The 16140-nt window shown below is 33.4% G+C and overlaps 1 pseudogene; it reads left to right on the forward strand.

The window, feature by feature from the left end:
- Nucleotides 1-14834: 14834 nt before the first annotated feature.
- Nucleotides 14835-15138, forward strand: LOC127561453 (ATP synthase subunit g, mitochondrial-like; annotated as a pseudogene).
- The last annotated feature ends 1002 nt before the right edge of the window (nt 15139-16140 follow it).

Below are 16140 nucleotides of genomic sequence, written 5' to 3' on the forward strand. Positions count from 1 at the left end.
ATAATTTTGATTATGTTACGTTAAAAAGATTTTTTTTTTACAAAGAAAGCCAATGGAAAAGTGATTAGAAGGGAAGCAGAAAACTGAGAAAATATTTATATTCAAGGGTTCTGCTAAAGGTCCAATTTTTAAAATATATACATAATTTGTTCAAATTTATAAGACTACAAGCCATTATCCAATTGATAAATGGTCAAATAATATGAACAGACAATTTTCAGATGAATGAATCAAAACCATTTCTAGTCATATGAAAAAATGCCTTAAGTCATTATTGATAAGAGAAATGAAAATTAAGACACACCCCTAGACACTTCTCAAATTGGCTAAGATAACAGGAAAGATAATATTAAATGTTAGAGAAAATGTGGGAAAACTGGGACACTAATACATTGTTAGTGGGGTTGTGAACTGATCCAAACATTCTGGAGAACAACTTGGAACTATGTCCAAAAAGCTATCAAATTGTGCATATCCATTGATCCAACACTGTCTCTACTGGGTCTGTATCCCATACAAATCATAAAAAAGAGAAAGGGACCTACATGTCCGAAAATATTTGTAGCAGACCTGTTTGTAATAGCAAGGAACTGGAAAGTGAGTGGATGGCCATCAGTTGGAGAATGGCTAAATAAGTTATGGTATATGAATGTTATGGAATATTATTGTTCTATAAGAAATGATCAGCAAGATGATTTCAGAAAGGCCTGGTGAGATTTACATGAATTGATTCTGTGTAATGTGGTAGCACTAAGAGAACATTGTACACAGCAATAACAAAGTTATGCAACCATCAATTTTGATGGATGTGGCTGGCTCTTTTCAATAATGAATTCAGTTCAACAAATCAGGCTAATTCCAATAGATTTGTGATGGAGAGAGCCATCTGATTCCAGATAGAAGACTGAGAGTGAATCACAACATAATATTTTCACCTTTTTTGTTGTTGTTTGCTTGCCTTTTCTTTTCTTTCTCATTTTTTCCCCCTTTTTGATCTGATTTTTCTTGGGTAGCATGATAATTGCAGAAATACATATAGAAGAATTGCACATGTTTAACATATATTGGATTACTTACTATCTAGAAGAGGTGGAGGGAGAGGGGGATAAAAAATTTGGAACAAAAGGTTTTGCAGGGGTGAATGTTGAAAACTATCTGTATATATTTTGAAAATAAAAATCCATTATTTGAAAAAATAAAAGTCCAGTCAATCAACAAAAATTTATTAAGTGCTTACTTTACTGAGTTCTTGACATACAGAGGCAAAATTTTAATCTTTGGCTTTAAAGGTTTCAGATTTTCAAATTGGGGTGACAACATGCAAAAAATGTTCATGGAAGATATACATATACAGTAAAAATAGAGGGTATATTATATGTAGCCAATAAGTACATTTTTGGTAATTTGGGAAAGAGCAGTTTCAGCTGAATAATGAGGGAAGAAGCTAGACTGCAGATGGTAGAAAAGAGAATAAGAGAAGAGGAAGTGTAGGACTGAGTGAAGACAACTTTTTCCAGAAGGTTTGTTAAGAAGGGGAAGAGAGATACAGAATATTAACATGATAGTCATAAGTGGTGAGTTAAGTATCAGTAAGTATCAATAGGTGAAAAGATCATGAGAAACAGTGCTAGAAAGTAGTGGACAAGACTGGCAGATCTGAAGTAATATATTGGGAAGATGGGATTGAGGTGGATGGGAATAAGAAAGTGAATACTAATGATTAAAGAAGATTTAAATTAAAGATTAATACTAATGATTTGGTTGTCAGCAACTTAGTATCTAGCATTATTGAGATGGAGAGGATAAAAGAGGAGGGAGTGTGTTAATCTTAGGAAATGTGCCCAGGCAAAGTATCAGTGGAAGTGAGGAACTCCAATAATGAGTTCAAAGTCATAGTTTGACCCTCAACTGCCTGCGGCAGCCTGTTGGATTCTATAGAATTTAGGAGGCTATCCTTCCCATTAATATTGATAGGACTGGTGGTATTTTATCTTGAGAAACTCCTCTCTCAAGTTCACACTGCTTTAAAGTTTGCAAAGTACTTATCACTTTAAATACAAATGATTTCTATTTTGTTAACTATTTCTTTATTGCATGTCAGAAAGTTTTTAACAATTAAAAAAAAATTTGAGTTCCAAATTTTCTTCCTCCCTCCTACTTTTCTTCCCTCTTTAAGAAGGCTATAATTTGATATCAATTATACATGTGAAGTCATGTAAAACAAATTCTATTAGCTCTGTTGCAAAAGAAAACTCAAATAAAATAAAACAATAAAAATGAAGTTAAAAAGTATGCTTCAATATACATTTAGAATTCATCAGTTTTCTGTATGGATGTAGATAGTAATTTTTATCATGAATCTTTTGGAATTGTCTTGGATCATTGATTTGATATAAGTAGCTAAGTTTTTCACAGTCGATCATTTACAATATTGCTGTTACCATGTACAATATTCTCCTGGTCCTGTTCACTTAAATTTAAATGAATTCATATAAATCTTGACAGATTTTTTTCTGAAACCAATAAAGTACTTTACATAATCTTTTTTGAATCTCACAACAATCCTGATTGTATGTACTATGATCATTCCCATTTTATAGATGGAACAATTGAGGCTCATAAAGATTAGGTAACTTAGTTGGAGTCACATTGGTTGAGATATAATTGAGGCAATATTCAAACTCAAATGTTCTGTATTGCTGAATTCAGCACTTTATCCTTTGCCCTATCATTGGAATTATGAAATAAATTATGGTACATTAATGTTATGAAATAATGAAATTATGAATAAGCCTGAGAATTAAAAAGAAATTCAGAAAAGGCTTTTCTGAAATAATGAAAAGTGAAAAAAAAAAGCTTAATCAAAAGAAACATAGTATATCCTAAGGAAAAAATGAATGAAAATGTATGGATGGAAGGAAAAAATGCTACTAAGAACTTGGAGTACCTAAAAAATTGTTCTGATAATGCCCTCTAGTGGACAAAATACTTGCAAATGATATTGCCAAACAGCAAATGCATAGGTGATTTAAAAAAAAAAAAATCTAAAAGTGTTGAGTAAATGTAATAATAAATTCACAGAACTTTAGAGTTGGATAGTCTTGCTTTCTCTAATTTTATAGATAAGAAAACTGAGGCCCAGAAAAAGAAAAATATTACGTCCAAAGCCATATATATTTTGAAAATCTGATCTCTGACAATATTTTATTAAGTGTACAAGAGAACCACTGCTTGTGTCCAACAATGTTCTCTTGGTTTTGCTCACTTTACTCAGCATCATTTAATGAAAGTCTTTTTAGGCTTTTCTGAAATCAGTCTGCTTATCATTTCTTATAGAACAATAATATTCCATAACATTCATAGACCATAACTTATTCAGCCATTCTCCAATTTATGGGCATCCACTCAATTTTCAGTTCCTTGCCACTACAAAAAAGAGCTGCTACAAACATTTTGCACATTTTGGGTCCTTTTCCCTTTATTATGATCTCTTTGGGATACAGACTCAATAGTGACACTGATGGATTGAAGGGAATGCACATTAACCTTATATTTGTACTACATACATTTATTTGTGTTCTTTGTTCTACAGATTCTGTTGGAGGAATTGGCTTTGAAACTAAATGTCTGAGGCAGCATTTGAACTCAGGTCTTTCTGATTCCAAGTCCAGAACTTCACCTATTCTATCAACTAACTGCCACAATAATAATGACAATGTGCTTTACCATTCATTCACATACCTACATGATAACCTTGTTTATCAAGGAGTTTATTGTGATGATACCAATTTTACAAATAAAGAAGCATGTAATTTGCTTAAAGTCACACAGTTACTAAGTGTAATTGATACTGTGAATAAATAAATAGATCCAGGATTTGAACCCAGTTTTTGGAAATCCAAATTCAATGTGTTTTCTATCACATCATTATTTCTTTTCTATTGTGAGTTTTTTCAGGTTTGTGAAATTTCAGGAGCCACAGAAACTTTCACCTCCTGGATTGGGTGGAGTCAGGGTCTGAGTCACTGAAGACTGAGGGAAACTGGGCTGATTGAGAGTGCCAGGTCCAGCTGTGCTGCACAGACACTACCCTGGGTCAGAAGGAACCAACCCACCCATGAGAGCAGAGGCAGGAGGAGTAGGGACACTGTGGGCTGCAGGCACTTCCTGGAGGGTGGAACTCTTGTTTTGAGGTTCCAAGTCAGAGGGGAAAGCTTAAGGAAAGCTAGAGGCATCATCCACCACCCCACAATTAGAGGTGCTTGCACTAATATCTCTTATTAAAAACAAAATGAACCAACAAAGACAAAAGAACCCCACCATAATACTATGGGACTAGGGAAGACTGGGGTTCATCTTCAGAAGTAGTAAAAGAAGGTACAAAATATTCTACTCCAAAGTGTAATATGAAATGACTCCCTGCCCAGAGAGAATTTATAGAATTCAAAAAAGAATTTAAAAATCAAATGAAAGACATTGAGGAAAAACTAAAAAATAAGTAAATAAATAAAAACCATCCAAGAAAAACAAGGTTACAAAAAAAAGTTAACCAACAAGAAAAGGAGATACAGAGTCTCAAAGATGAAAATAACTTTTTGAAAATTAGAATTGAGCAAGGGGAAGCCAGTGAAGCTATGAGAGACCAAGAAACAACGAAAGGGATTCTAAAGAATTAATTGATAGGATTCCAGTACCTGTGGTTTTTTACTGTGGCTACTAAGTCCTGTACAATTCTAATTGTAGCTCCAGCATATTTGAATTTTTTTTCCATGTTTTTTTTCAAAATTTTCTCTTTGATCTGGGGGCTTCAAAATTTGCCAATAATTTCACTCTGTGTTTTCCACAAAGGATGTCATTCAGGTGAGATCTATTTTTCTATTTTCTATTTCTACTTTCCCTTTATGTTCTATCGCCCCAAGACAATTTTCTTGGATTATTTCTTGTATTATTGTGTAAAGTTCTTTTGTTGGTCAGAGCTTTCAGGCAGTCCAATTATTGTTATATTTTTATTTCTTGATCTTTTCTCCATAACTGTCATTTTTCTTATAAGATGTTTCACATTGTGTTCTATTTTTTTTTCATTCTTTACTGATATCATTTTTAACCATAGCCTGCTTGGGTGGGAGAGAGATGAAAGGGAAACAAAAGGAATAAAATAAAAGGCAAGTTATGGAGCTGAATTAAATCAGGGTTAATAGGGATATAATTTAATTTAATTAAAAAAAGAAATACTGTGACATTTAAGAAGTGCAATGATATAGTTATAATAGGAATTAACTATATCCCCCAAACAGTATATCCAAAATCAGTTCAAGATTGACTTTGCTCTTTTGCAATCTTTAAATGTGTAAATTGCAATCAGTAGTCTTTATTCAAAAGGGATAGTATTGGGATAAGTAATACCTTGGTTGTCCTGGTGAAGCCTCAGTCATTGGAAAAAAGGAAGAGGAGAACAGTAAAAAAAGGGAACAGAAAGGAAAAAGTAGAAATAGAGGAAAAATGAGAATTCAAATCAACAAATATGTATTAATTTCATACTATGTGTTGTTTGGTTCTGGAGCATCTGGATATTTCTACAAGACATAGGTCTTGGTCTCAGGGACCTTATAGTCTAGTAAAGGGATATGACATCATTATTGTCATATAAAATGATAGATCATCAATACATAAAGGACAATTTTACGTGATATTAATAGAGGGGGAAATATTTAGTGAGGATATTCAAGAAGACTTCATAGAGGAAGTGACATTTGAGCTGAGCTTTGGCAGAGCACATTAAAAGTTTAGGCAATATTAGAACTTACAGGCATAGAGCTCGGAAAGCATGGATCATGTATAAAAGTTAGTAAATAGCCCATTTCAATGAAATTCAAATTTAAATTTAAAGAACAATTATTTAAATATTTTCTATATAGTAGGCATTAAGCTGATGCTATGAAGATAAAAATGAAAAAGTTCCTGCTAGCAAAGATGTTGAAATTCTACTGGGGTTTTCTGGCTTTGACCTGATTCAGGCTAAATCACAAAAATTTATGCTTGATATTGAAATAAAATGAAACACTATATTGATTCACAGTTATTAAAAGATTCATTCAAGCATAACAAGGGAAGAATGTTCAATAAGAATAGGCATTGAGGATTCCTTGAGCTGATTCAGCTGAAGAATGATTCTTTGCCTGAGTTGTCCATCATTTTAAACATGGCAACCATGGAAGTTCCTTGTGGCTTCTTTGCATTTAGAAGAGATATTAACAGTATGAATCAAATAAATCTCAAGAATGGTATTCAGTACCTTTTAAGGAAAACTAACCTAATTTGCATCTAGTGGTAATTGGAATACTTCTTCTATTATTAAGGGAAAACAACATGGATAGTGATAGGAAAATATAAAATATAGTCAAAGTAATTTGGGGTAGAAGGATTTCACTAACAGAACATCTTGATGTAGGAGATCACATTTAAGTTTAGTTTTGAAAGATTTTGAGATTCCAAGGGACAAAGATAAGGATAAAGAATATTCTAAATATAAAAATGTTAGATATGGGAAGTAGAAATGTTCTTTTCTATTTCCATAGCAGGTAAGTCAGTTTAGCTGTAAATCTATGAGTTTGGGGTCAATGATATAATCAATATGGAAAGGTTGGTTGAAGTTAGATTGTAAAGGACTTTAAATGCCAACTAATGGAGTTTCTCTTTTATCCCAGAGGCAATCAGGATCTACTGAAGTGGAGCAATATAGTTAGACCTATGCTTTATCAATATCTATTCAGTATCTCTGTGGAGAAGCTATGAGAGAGATGAGAGATTGGATTTTATTCCAAGGCTATCATAATAATAATCCAGGTAAGAGATGAAGAACTAAGGATGGTGATTTTTGAAAAAGGGGAACAGGTAAGCGTTTTAAGGAAGAGTAGTTAAGACTTTCCAATTGATAGTTAAGGAGTGAGAGTGTGGGGAAAATGAAGAGTGGAAGATTGCTTCAAAGTTGTCAACCTAGATTTGAATGGAATATAATGTTTAGAGAAGGAATATGATATAAAGCTAGAAATCCAAATTATGGAGGACTTTAAATGTCAAACTGAGGAAGGTTAAATAGCTCATCCAAAGTCTACAAAGTAAGATCAGAGCTGGGATCATGAACCTAGGTCCTTTGCCTTCAGATCCAGTGATCTTCCCATTAGGTCACCCTGCCTCATAGCAAGCATGAAAAAAAAAAATCTTTTGCCACTTGCCAGAAAAATCAGAAATTGCTAAACACGAATTAAGGGTTTTCAGAAGGAAATGCAGTTGCCAAAATTATTTTCCCACTAAGTCCCTTGGCATTTTTTGCTCTTAGGATCAAGTAAACCTCTAACTTTGCATCAGCTTTACTTAATTAAAAGATTAAACCAAAATGGTTCCCTATGCTAAAAGCCTGCCCACAATTAGAACCCCACCCTGATTTTTTCCAGACAATTCAGAAATCCCATTTGCCTCTCCTAGACTAATTCTGGCCATTAAAAAATGTTTATAAAAATTTGTTTTTGCTTTTTTATTTCTGTTTTTGGTCTAGACAATTCCAATTATGTAAGAGACTTTCATTATCAGCATTACCTTGGAGTTGTTTTAATTTGCATTTTTCTAATTATTAGTAAGCATTTTGTCACCTGCAGAATGACTCTTATCTTTATGTTATTGTTTTAGTTACTTCATTTGTGGACTCTTCGTGATTCCATTTGGAGTTTTCTTGGTAAAGATACTGGAGTGGTTGGCCATTTCCTTTTACAATTCTTTTTACAGATGAAGAAACTGAGGCCTATAGGGTTAAGTGACTTGCCCAGAGCCACTCATCTAATGAATGTCTAAAGCCCCATTTTGAACTCAGGAAGATGAGTTTTCCTGGCTCCACACCTGTCACTTTACCCCTTTGCCTCCTAGTTGAATCAATTCCTTATAAATCTTGGGAATGAGATCTTTGTCAAAAAAACTTGTAACTAGGATCATAAATTCTTAGGAGGAGTTAGGAGACAAGAATTCTGAACTTAGAGACAGAGGATGCCAATTAGGTATCTGAAATAGGAATCTGGTATTTTGTTTTTTGAAATGTCAGAGTGGCCAGCTACAGCCCTAATTATCTCAGTCCTAATGTCAGGAAGGAGTGTTGCAACTAGGGGGATTGAAGCAGAACAACAAAAGGAACTGAGGAAAACAATTTAGGGAAACTGAGGCGAGACAATAAAAGGGAACTGTGGTACAACACCTCGAGAATTAAGGTCACACAATTTTTGATTTTGTATTCACATCACTCAGTGCAGTGCTTGGCACATAGTAGGTATTTACGAAATGCTTATTGATTGATGGATCAAGAAGTATTTGCAGCTCCATGGCTCTAAGCAATACTTGTTTTGTGATGCATTATACACCTTAGATGAAGAACTGGAAAGAACCTCAGAAGTCAAACAACCTAATCTCCTTTTACACAGGAATAAAATAAAACTCAGGAAAATTGAGTTTTCTGGGTCACATTGGAAGTAACTGACAGAACTAGAGTTCAGACCCAGAGCTCCCAAATTAAAGTCTGTCTTTTTTTTTCTTTTAAACTTTCAACTTTAGGAGTAATGGTCTGTTATAGGGTGGAGCTAAGATGGCAGAGTGAAGACAGAAAGCTGCTCAAGCTCTTTCAGCTTCTCTCAAAAAACACATGGAACTAAGACTGTGAACAGAATCTGAAGGAATGAAACTACTTTCCAGTTCAAGATAGATTGGAAAAACTTCAAGAAAGGTCAGTCCTATAGGGTGAAAAGGGTGCTCAGCTCAGACAAACTCTGGGAAAGCCAGTGAAAATGTCATATCACAGCAGTCAGCAATTGATGTCTCAAATAAGTAAATAAGCAGATCAGTGGGACAGCCTATAGTCCCAATTCAGAAGGTAAACTCTGGGAAACCAGACTGTTTCATGAAAAGAGCAGACAAAGCTACTTCCTCCAAACACAAGGGATCCCTGTGCTCAAAACCAAGGCTCCTAGCTGCACAGGAAGTTTTGGACCCTCTTCACCCAAGGAAGAGAGTTCAACTACAAAAATAAAAAAGAGGAAATATCAAAAGAAAAGGAAAGAAAATGAACAAGGAGCAGAAAACCTTGAGCATAGAAAGCTACTATGGTTTCAGGGAAAACCAAAACATCTACTCAGATGAGGACAAAATGTCCATGGAGGAAATCTCAAAGAGAGATATGAATTGGTCTCAAGCCCAAAGAGGCTTCCTGGAAGTACTCATTAAAGACTTTAAAAGGCAAATAAGAGAGGTAAAAGAAAAAAAAATGAGAAAAGAAATGAGAGGAATGCAAAAGAGAGCCAACGGTTTGGAAAAAGAAGGCAATTTCATACAAAATACATTGTATTGAAAAATTACAATTGGACAAATTTTAAAAAAATTCAATGAAGAAAACAACACCTTCAAAAGTTGAATTAACCATTGGAAAAAGAGATACAAAAGCTAACTGAAGAAAATCACACATTAAAAACTAGGACAGAGCAAATGGAAACTAATGATTATGAGACATGAAGAATCAGTCAAACTAAAAAGAATGAAAAATGGAAGAAGATGTGAAAGACCTCATTAGAAAAACAGCCAATTTAGAAAATAGATCCAAAAGAGACAATTTATAATTATTGGTCTACCTGAACACCATGACCAAAAAAAAGAAAGAACCTGGATAGCATTCTTCAAGAAATCATCAAGGAAAACTTCCCTGATATTCTAGAAACAGAGGGGGGATTACTCATTGAAAAAATCTTTCCATCATCTTCAGAAAGAGATTCCACAAGGAAAACTCCAAGAAACAGTGTTGCAAAATTCCAAAACTACTATCTCAAGGAAAAAGTACCATAAACTTCTAGACAAAAACAATTCAAATATGAAGGTGCAACAGTCAGGATTAACCAGGATCTGGCAGCTTTTACAAAAAGAATTGAAGGCCTATAATATCATACTCTGGAAGGCAAAAAACCTGGGGTTACAGCCAAGAATTAACTACCCACATAAACTGAGCAACATCTTTCAAGGGAGGTGATGAAGCCTCAATGAGGTAAGAAACTTTCCATCACTTTTATTAAAAAAACAAAACTGAAGTAAACAGAAAATTTAATCTACAAACAGACTGAAGAGAAGTATAGAAATATAAATAGGGGAGAAAAAATATGTGTGTATATATAATTTAAAGGTTAAACTGTTCCCATCTGTAATTCTTAAGTCAGTGAGGAAGTCATAAATCACATCAATCATCAACTGAGACCCTTGATTCTGGCTCAGTAAAGGAGCATATTGATAAGACAGCCTTTGGTCCCAGTTTGGAAGGCAGACTTTCATGAAAAGAGCAAACAAAGCTACCCCCTGCAAACACAAGAGGCCACTATGTCTGGGGCACGTCATATAGATTGAGAGTATGGTTGTAAGTGGACGCTGATGTGATGATTTCAAAGAAAAAAGACATTAAAGGTTAGATAAAAGTCTGTACTAGAAGAAGAGGAAAGAAGAAGGTATAATGGGGCAAATTAGATCACATGAAGAGGCACCAAAAAATTATTGCCAATGAGGGAAAGAAAGGAAGGAGATGAGCACTGCCTAAAGCTTTATCTCATCAATTTTGGCTCTAAGAGGAAATGACTTCATCATTCAGTTGGGTATAGAAATTTATCTAACCCTATGAAGAAGTAGAAGGAGAAAGAAGAAAGAAAAGAGAAAAGATAGAAGGAAGGGCAGAAACACTAGGAAAATAGGTAAGAAAAGGGGGAAGGGTGATAGAAGATAAAGTAGTGGGTGGGGTGGGTCAAAAAACACTACTAAGGACAGGGCAGAAAGAGAGAACAAAAATATATATTCAGGGGAGAAAATAGGATGGATGGAAATACAGAGCCAGTAATCATAACTGTGTATGTGAATGGGATGAACTCTCTCATAAAATGGAAATGAATAGCAAAGTGGATTAAAATAGAATCTTACAATATGGTGTTTACAAGAAATACAATTGACACAGAGCCATACAGAGTAAAGGTAAAAGACTGGAACAGTATTTATTATGCTTCAGCTGAAGTATAGAAAGCAGGGGTAGTAATTCAGATCTCAGATAAAGCAAAAGTAAAATATATATATATCATTAAAAGAGATAAGGAAGGAAAGTACATCTTGATAAAGGATACCATAAACAATGAAGTAGTAATGATATTAAATGTATATCCAAGTAATAAAGCATACAAATTACTAGAGAATATATGAAGTCAGTTACAGAAAGAAATAGATAACAAAATTATATTAGTAGGGAACCTCAACCTTCTCTCAGAATCAGACAAACCTAAACACAAAATAAAGAAGAAAGAAACTAGGGAGGTTACTAGAATCTTAAAAAACCTAGATATGATAGACGGAAAAGAATATATCTTTTTCATGGCAGTACATGGCACCCACACAAAAACTGACCAGGTTTTAGGGCATAAAAACCTGATAATCAAATGCAGTAAGGCAAAAATAGTAAATGCTTCCCTTTCAGACCACAATGCAATAAAAATGATATTCAATAAAAGGCCAGAGGAAAATAGACTAAAAACTGATAGGAAATTAAATAATCTAATTTTAAATAATGAGTGAATAAAATAACAAATCACAGAAACAACTCATAATTTTATCCAAGAGAATGACAATAATGAGACAACATACCAAAACCTATGAGATGCAGCCAAAGCAGTTCGTAGGGGAAATTTTTTATCTCTGAATAGCTACATGAATAAAATAAAGAAAGAGATCAATGAATTGGGGGCATGCAACTAAAAAAAAAAACTAGAAAAAGAACAAGTTAAAATCCCCAATTAAATACCAAATTAGAAATTCTGAAACTCAAAGGAGAGATTAATAAAATTGAAACTAAAAATCTATTGAACTAATTAATAAAACTAAGAATTGGTTTTATGAAAAAATCTAACAAAACCCATAAACCTTTGTGATTAGAAAAGGAAAAGAAAAAACCAAATCACCAGCATCAAAAATGAAGAAAGTGAACTTACCACCAATGAAAAAGAAATTAAAACAATAATTAGGAGCTACTTTGCCCAACTGTATGACAACATATTTGACAATCTAACTGAAATGTATGAATATTTACAGAAATACAAACTGTCCAGATTAACAGAAGAGGAAATAAATGACTTAAAGAGAATTTTAGAAAAAAGAAATTGAACAAGCCATTAATGAGCTCATTAAGAAAAAAAATCTCTAGGGCTAGATGGATTCACAAGTGAATTCTACCAAACATTTAAAGAACAATTAATTCCAATACTATGTAAATTATTAGAAAAATAAATAAAGAAGGAGTTCTGCTAAATTCCTTCTATGACACAAATACAGTACTGATATCTAAACCATTTTAAGAGCCAAAACAGCCAAAGAAAATTATAGACCAATCTCCCTAATGAATTTTGATGTAAAAAATTTAAATAAAATATTAGTAAAGAGATTACAACAATTCATCAGCAGGATAATATACTATATTTTAGTGGGATTCATACCAAGAATGCAGAGCTGGTTCAATATAAGAAAAACGTTACCATAGTCAACTATATTAATAACAAAACCAACAGAAATCATATGATAATCTCAATAGACGCAGAAAAAGTTTTTGACAAAATACAGCACTAGCAAGTGTAGGAATAAAGGGAGCTTTCTTTAATATAAGTAGTATTTATCTAAAAGCAAAGATTATTTGTAATGGAGAGAAGCTGGATGCATTCCCAATAAGATCAGTGGTGAAACAAGGATGTCCATTATCACCACTATTATTCAGCAGGGGATTAGAAATATTTGCCTTAGCAGTAAGAAAAGAAAAGTAAATTAAAATAGGCAATTAGGAAATAAACTATCATTCTTTGTAGATGATATACTTAGAGATTCCTAGAAAATCATCCAAAAACCTACTGGAAGCAATAGCTTTAGCAAAACTGCAGGATATAAAACAAATCATCAGCATTTCTAAATATCACTGACAGAGCCCAATCAGCAAGCAATAGAGAAATTCCATTTAAAATAACTCTAGATAAAATAAAATATCAAGATGTCTACCTGTGAAGACAAACCTAAGAACTATATGAATACAATTACAAAACACTTCTCACACAAATAAAATCAGATCTAAACAAATGGAAAAATATCAATTGTTCATAGCTAGGCTGAGCTAATATAAAAATGACAAGTCTTCCTAAATTGGTCTACTTGTTCAGTGCCATACCTAGCAAATTGCCAAAAATTATTTTATAGAACTAGAAAAAATAATAACAAAATTCATCTGGAAGAACAAAAGTTCAAGAATATCAAAAAATTAATGAAAAAAATACAAAGAATGGTGGCTTAGCAGTACCAAATCTGAAACTATATTATAAAGCAGCAGTCATCAAAACCATTTGGTACTGGCTAAGAAATAGAATAGTGTGTCAGTGAAATAGATTAGATACATATGACACAATAATCAAGGACTATAGTAATCTAGTATTTGATAAACCCCAAACTCCATCTTCTGGGAATAAGAACTCACTATTTGATAAAAGTACATGGGAAAAATGGAATATATTATGTCAGAAACTCAGTATAGACCTATTTTTCACATTCTGTAATAAAATAAAGTCTAAACAGATATGTGGTTTGGTTATAAAGAATGATACCATAAACAAATTAGGAGAACAAGGGATAATTTACCTATCAGGTCTTTGGAGAAGGGAGGAATTTATGACCAAAGAAGAACCAGAAAACATTATGAAAGGCAAAATGGACAACTTTGATTAAATTAAATTAAAAAGGTTTTGCACAAACAAAACCAATAGAAACAAGATTAAAAGGGAAGTACAAAGCTGGGGAAAAAATCTTTACAGTCAGTATTTCTGATAAAAATCTCTTTTCTAAAGTATATAAAGAACTGACACATTTATAAGAATACAAGCCATTCTCTAATTGATAAATGGTCAAAGAATGTGAACAATGTTCAGATGACAAAATTAAAATGATCTATAATCATATGAAAAATACTCTAAATCACTATTGATTAGAGAAATGCAAATTAAAACAACCCTGAGGTATCACCTCATAGATCTCATATTGGCTAAGATGACAGGAAAAGATAATGATAAATGTTGAAGGGGATGTAGGAAAACTGGGACACCAAGACATTGTTGGTGGAGTTGTGAAATTATCCAATCATTCTGGAGAGCAATCTAGAACTATGCCCAAAGGGCATTTAAACTGTGTATGCCCTTTGCAGTACTATTATTGGGTCTGTATCCCAAGGAAATTATAAAGGAGGGGAAAGGACCCACATGTGCAAAAATGTTTGTAGCTGCTCTTTTTGTGGTAACAAAGAATTGGAAAATGAATAAATACCCATCAATTAGGTAAATAGCTGAGTAAGCTGTGGTATCTGAAAGTAATAAAAAATTATTGTTCTATAAAAAATGATGAACAAACTGATTTTAGAAAGGTTTGGAAAGATTTACGTGAATTGATACTGAGAATCAGGAATGAATGTATACAATGCATTACAATAACAGTAAGAATGTGTTGTAATCAACTAGAAAGACTTGGAATGAAATATCATCTGCATCCAGAAAAAGAACTATGGAGATTAAATATAAATCAACATATGCTATGTTCACTTCTCTTTTTCTGTTTTCTTCCCCTCTCTCATAGTTTCTCCCCTTTGGTCTGATTTTTCTCTCCCAACATGATTCGTATAGCAATATGTATTAAAATAAATATTTTTTTTTAAAAAAGGAGTGATGGATGGTTTTGACCAGCGGTGTGCTCCACCACTTATCTCTGTCATGGTCCAGCTGATCTGCAATGCCACCCAGAAGGCTCTGGTCCTCCTCAACGCTGCTGCAAATTATTCTAAATCTTGATTGATCACCTTTTAGCAATATTCTGAGATTGTGATGATTCCTTCAAGTCCTGCTGAGATACCTAGCACCATTAAGAGCATGAAAAAAAAATCACATCAGCTTTGGAGACTTCAAAACTGTCATAGTTAAGGAAGCTTTGCTAAATAATTTGGTGGCTACTGAGGTATGCATTTGATTTTACATTGGCTTGGACTTTTGGATTTCTTTCAGTTCAGACTGTCTCTGATCTTAATATCTTTGGAATAGTCAGTATGAACTTGATAGGGAAGCAGAAAGGGCCACAAACGGTCAGTTTGGTTCCATATCCCAATGCCTAATTCTGTTTTGGTTCAGGTTTTATTCCAACTGGAATTTGATCCTGACCTTGAATGGGAACATCTTGCTATTTACCTCTTTGATTTCTCTGGAAGAGGTTCTCTTAGGAAGAATGTTTAAGCAACTTCTTTCATGACTGAGGATGTGGCTCTGACAATATTTATTCCATGGAGCAAATTTTTCTTCAAATCTAAAGGTTTTTAGCTTGAGCTCAGCGATTAAAAAAACTCATCACCTTGTAAGAACTTCTCTTTCCCTATCTCTTCCACTCTCTTTTCACCCTTTAAAGCACGTAATGGCCTGAAAGAAAAGCCAAGTCTGATTTTTATTAACTAAGACTTTAGCGAGGTTCATATCAATCTGAGTGCAAAGTTCTACATGAATAGGCAGATGACATTATAAGTGACTTTTAGGGAGTACAGAAGAAGGGACATCTGGAAGTATAAAGAGAACAAAAACGGGAGGGGTGAGGAGGTACCTCAACTTATTTTCTTAAGGCTTGGTCCTCAGTAGGCAAATGTAAATGGTGATAGTAGCACAGTATTCCTTTTCATTAGGGAAAGCTACTTTCCTTCTCTGAACAAATTCCCCTAAATATTTCCTTGTAAGCTAGACTTTAACATGTGGTTGTCTAATGTAAGTTTACTGATGAATTGGAGACTAAAATCACCCTTATGAACACTTGAACATAATGTTAAGCTACAAAAATTTTAGGAACAATGTCATGAACAGGTGTTGCTATACTAAATTATCAAGCTCTAAATGATGTGACAAGCTCTCCAAAAAATCAAAATCATATGGGAAAAGGTAGAACTTTACTTTATCTCTGTAGTCCTGTCTGTTACTTGGAGTTATACCAGAGATACTTTCAGCAAACTTACACAAGATAAAATTATATCTTAATAAGTTTATA

The sequence above is a fragment of the Antechinus flavipes genome, chromosome 4, assembly GCF_016432865.1.
Source record: "Antechinus flavipes isolate AdamAnt ecotype Samford, QLD, Australia chromosome 4, AdamAnt_v2, whole genome shotgun sequence".
NCBI lineage: Eukaryota > Metazoa > Chordata > Mammalia > Dasyuromorphia > Dasyuridae > Antechinus > Antechinus flavipes.